Raw genomic sequence first — 5,334 nt, 5'->3', positions numbered from 1 at the left:
CCATCAAATGGAAAACTGAAGAAACTTGAGTTGGTTGGAGGGATACCCAGAACGAGGCTGGCTCCGGAATGTGCTGGAAGCTCACAGTGCCTATAGCAGGACAGACAAACGTGCTTCAGTGAGGACAAGCTAGCTTAGGTGGTGTCACAGCGGCCCACAGACCAGTGGCTCAAAACATGGACAGTTTATTTCTCATTTGCACTTCAGGTCATTGTGGTCAGCAGGAGCTCTGCTCATCACTGTCACTTACGTGCCGCTGACAAAGCAGCCCCAAGTCCAATGTGGCCTGCCTGTGTCACAGCAGAGCAGGGTTCTGGAGATAACTTGGCATATCCCTTCTGCTCACAGCTCACTGGACAGAGCTAGTAACATAGCCCCACCTGCCCCAACCACAAGGGGCTTGCAAGTGCCATCTGCCTTGGGCTCAGAAAGGTGGCATCCTGGAAAAATGGCCAATGGTACTAATGACAACCACTGTCCATGTGTCACCAGGGAGCTCAGAGAAAGGGGCTTTGAGGAGACCTCGAAACTATATAAGCCAGCCTCCCATAGCACTCCTGTTTTCTGTTTGCCCCCCTCCCACCACACTAAGCCACCTACCATGGCCAAAAGGAATACTAAGAATTATAAAGTCAGAAGAGGTCCTGGGATCTAAGACAGACTGATTCTTCTAGGTTCTAGGGTGTGTGTGTATATGTGCAGGTGTGTGTGTGTGTGTATGAGTGACCATGTGTTAGTGAGTGTGTGGATGCAGGTGCACTGTGTGCATGTGTGTGTTTGTGTGCACATGTGCATGTGCAAGTATGTGTGTGTGTTTGCTGAGCGGTGATATTGTGTGTAGTGGGTCAATAGTATTCACACACTGGAGAGGCTGGAGCACATGGCTGGGGGCAGAAGGTTCCACGCTGTAGGAGCAGGGGCTTCATGCTGTAGGTGAGACCCCAGTCCTGGCATATGAGAAGCACTTTTAAAGGTTTTCTAAATGAAGAAGGGATGGAAGCAGTATCAGGCTTCCAGCCACTTCTGTACCCTGGCTTTCACTGCTCCCCGTCACGGAAATGCCCCCTCTCTCCTGTCATGGGCTGCTGTCCTGACAGCAGCTGTCTTCTCCCCCAGGGGAGAAAAAGGGCTTGGTGTCCTTGCACCACTGCTGCTTCTTGGACCCACTCGTATGCCCTCCAGTCAGAGCTCTGCTGGTGCCTTGCTCCACCGCCTGTGGCCTTTCCAGGGACTGGGACCTCTGGTGGCCCAACCTGTTCTTTGACACCCGAGGCATGCACCTGCCTCTAGATCTGCTTTCCACTTGTTCTTTATGGTGTCAACCTTCATCCCGATGGCCTATCTGATACACGCTGACCTCCGGCCTCTTCTTCCTTGGTGTTATCTCTGGGGACCATCTCTGGTGGTTCAGGTCAGCCGGCTCATGCCCCACATCAGTCTGGAAACTTACTATTACTGGGAACTCATCATTTCCAAATCCCTCCCTCCACTCTGTGCTTAAAGCTTCCCTCCTCCCACACGGCTGTGCATCTTGGGACCTTGGATCTCATCCCTCTACATCCTCCCAAGGCAGCAGCCCCTTTCTACCCTCTCGTTCCTCCTGACCCAGGAGGATAAGACCCTGGCGTTCCTCTTATGTTTCCTGGTGCAATCCTTCATGCTTGCTTTCCCACACCCTAAACTTCCTCACCTGTGTTTCCCTCCAGCAAATCTGGTAAAGCCGCACTCCTGGGTGAGCCCTCCCTTCACTCTGCTTTCTCCCCACCTGCCCCTGAATGGCCGAGCACTGCTGGAAAGAGGCACACAGTGGGACAGGTGATTTCACTGAATTTGAGTGTGGCCTGCACCAGGCCAGCAAGTATGATTGTAGAGGGACACTGGCTTAGTGTCATTCGTTCCTGCCCTCCCAGCTCTCCAACCCCTCTTGACTGTGACATACCAGAGGCAAAATAGAGGATGGTAACAGAGAGCGACAGATTTGTCACAGTAGGAAAAACACAGCCTTGTTGGAAAATCATTCAATTAGAGGACTGTGTTTGTTAAGAAGTCTCGATGCCCCCCAAAGAAGATAACACCGGGAAGACCAGATCTGGAGGAATTCACAAAGACCCAGAGCCCATCCATGAGAAGCAGCCTTGGTGGGCTAGCAGTCAGAGGCATGCGGAGACCGAGGGACTAAGGACCACCATCAGAAGCTACAGGGGAGACAGGGAAGAGAAGATAGTTAGAAACAAGTGTGGATGAGATGGTCTTGTGAAAGGCTGAGCAAAGAAAAGAGAAAGAGGTCCACAAATCCCTAGTATTGAAAGAGGAGGCAGAGGAGGGATGGCCAGAGAAGGGCAATGAGATCAGGAGATAAGGCATCCAAGGAGAGAAGGAGGGTACACAGCAGTTCAACACCCAGTAGCCCCAGATGAAAAACCATATTTCCCAGCTTCTCAGCATGTAGGAGTAGCAAGTAAGATAAAAGTCATTATATAGGGTTACTGAGAGAATCTTCTGTCTTTCCCCATTTGCTCCTTGCTACTACTTGGAACTTGAATGTGATTCCTGGAGTTCTCACAGCCACCTTGGATCATTTGGTTACCAGAGGAGCAAATCCATATGCTAAGGAGGGCAGAGAAGAAGGGTAGAAGGAGGCTGAGTGCCTAATAACCTTGGAGTCACCACAGCACCTTTGGGACAGCTCACCTCTGGGACTTTATTTATGTGAGAGAAGGCTAATCCTCTGTCTTGCTGTACACTTATTGACAGTTAAGGGCATGGTCCCAGGTAGTGGGAGGGTCCCAGACCCATGGGCTGAGTAGGATGTGGTCATTAGGAGGCTGTGAGACACCTGGTGAGAGCAGTGGGTCATGGGGTGGAGACAGGATGCAAGGTGTGAGGCTTGAACAGAAAAAAAGGATGGGGTAGCAGCCCATGAGAACTGAACACTTTTTTTTTGGGTTGTGACTCAGGAGTACAATGGAGAGATGAGATCAGTGTGATAGGGACAGTGTGAGCCAAATGCATTTCTCTGGCAGATACAGTCTTCCTTGGTGCCCACACAGAGTCCAGCACACCCTGGGATCCAATGTATTGGTGCAGGCAGGAGGAAAGTTGCTCAGCAGCCAGGCCAGGGAGAGGGCATGTTTTGCTGAGCTGTATCAGGTCCATTGCTGTAAAGGCTGGTTGGGTCTCATCCTGTTACTTTCCCCAGAACCACTGGTAGGGGAGGGGCTTCTGAGTGACTCCCACCTTTGTCACTTCACCAAGCTGTATCTCAGCCTCCTCATTTGTGAGCTGGGGGTGCACATTCCCACTGCAGGTAGGTGCTGTGAGGCTAACTCCAGATCATGCTCATGACATGTTCCTCTCTGTGCCTGGTGTCTTCTCCATTCTTGACCTGACTCTAAGAGATCATGTTTCCAACAGATGAAAGGCTTCATGAAGGATGGTGGCACCTACAAAGCATGCAGGATTTGGGGACAGCCTGACCCTTCTCCTGGCCCTACGTCTTCTGTTTACTTTTCCAGGGACCTCGGGCCAATTCTTTTACCCTCTGGCCTTGGCTTCTCATATGTAAAACAGAAGCAACACCTCAAATTAGCTGTGCAGGGGTTAAAAGAGGTGATGGGGGTCATACAACCACTCGAATATCTTACATTAAGAGACTTGGACAGTGAAGAAGGAGACCTGCTGTGCAGGGCTGTTCCATGGCCTCCACCTCTCCTGGACACACAGCTTCCTCTTGGCTTCACTGAACCCCTAACATATGCCTGCCGGGGTTCACTGAAGCTCTGAAATGGCTGTTGAAAAATTCTTTCAAAGGAAGTTTGTCTGTTTAATTCATTTTCTGGAAATACCCACGTTCTCAACTTAAGTAAGAATTATTCCAGAAATGACAAAATCCCCCTTCCTTGGAAGTTTGGTAGAATAAAGATACAGAGGATGAGGTGGAGCCAGGCTCTCCTCATCTGGGAAGACCTGGGGAGCAAAAAGTGGCAGATATGGACTGCCCAGAAGGTCATGGTGACCATGTCCAGTGTCTAGGGGTGCTAAGCATGGGGTGGGGTCTATAAGAAACTGAGCAGGCCCTTATTGACCTTCTCCTCTGAAACGGTTTGGCTCTGTGTCCCCACCCAAATCTCACCTTTAATCATAATAATCCCCACGTGTCAAGGGTGGGACGAGGTGAAGATAATTGAATCGTGGGGTCGGTTTCCCCCATACTGTTCTGATGATAGTGAGTGACTTCTCATGAGATCTGATGATTTCATAAGGGGCTTCCTCCTTCACTTGCCACTCATTCTGTCTCCTGCCAACCTGTGAAGAGGTGCCTTCCACCATTATTGTAAGTTTCCTGAGGACTCCTCAGCCTTGCAGAACTGTGAGTCAATTAAACCTTGTTTCTTTGTAAATTACCCAGTCTTGGGTATTTCTTCATAGCAGCATGAGAACAGACTAATACATCTTCCTTCAGAACAAAAGAGCTGGGTAAGGGGGTGGGCAGGGAGGTTCCCAGCAGTACTGTGCTCATGGCATTGTGCCAAACGTGTACTTGTCCTCCATCTGAGCCTCCACAACCCTGAGAGGAGATGTGGTCAGAAGCAACCCAAGTTTTTGCCAAGTGAAGCTCCATAAGGAGACAGAGCAAATTTCCAGATGGGCCAGGATTGGAGCCCACCCATGACTCCAGGTCTCAGAGACAGCAATGCGTACTCCACATCGGGATCCTAGGTCTGCACCCCACCCCAGAGGAGGACACAGCAAGCCAGCGTGGTGTCAGTGAGGACTCCCATCTCCAGTGCCTGTGCCAGGAACAGCCCCTGAGGCCTCTGGGGCCCCCAGGAGGTGCCTCCTCCTGTGCTACTGCCCCCGGGGAGGGGGCTTCCTTTCCAGGTGGTCATGGGGCTACTGCTGTCCCTGTTCATAAAAGAAGGCACCAATCATTAAGATGCGAGAGTGAGAGAGGAAAGGAGAGAGAGAGGGAGAGAGCCCACAAGAGCAAGTAATGGAGGAGCAACAACTGCTGCAAAGGGGAATGTTTTCATTTAATTTTCCATACAGTAATCATTCGCCAGTGTAGAGATGATGCCAGGGAAGGTGGGTAATCATGTGAAACCAACATCACAAGACAGGGGTGGAATTACTGGGCCCTGCTGTCTCTTAATGTGAGATGTTGAACACTTGGGCCAGTTGACTCGAACGTGACTTCAGTCTTAAGTGTCCAGCACATTCCACCTGGGTAGAAGCTGCTGGCTCTAGATCCTGCTATCAGGGGCTGTTCCTGGCACAGGCACTGGGGGTGGGGGTCCTCACTGACTCCACACTGGCTTGCTGTGTCCTCCTCTG

Source organism: Trachypithecus francoisi, unplaced genomic scaffold, assembly GCF_009764315.1.
Source record: "Trachypithecus francoisi isolate TF-2019V2 unplaced genomic scaffold, Tfra_2.0 Lachesis_group13, whole genome shotgun sequence".
Taxonomy (NCBI): Eukaryota; Metazoa; Chordata; class Mammalia; order Primates; family Cercopithecidae; genus Trachypithecus; species Trachypithecus francoisi.
The sequence above is the reverse complement of the archived record's forward strand: the minus strand, read 5'-3'. Positions refer to the sequence as shown.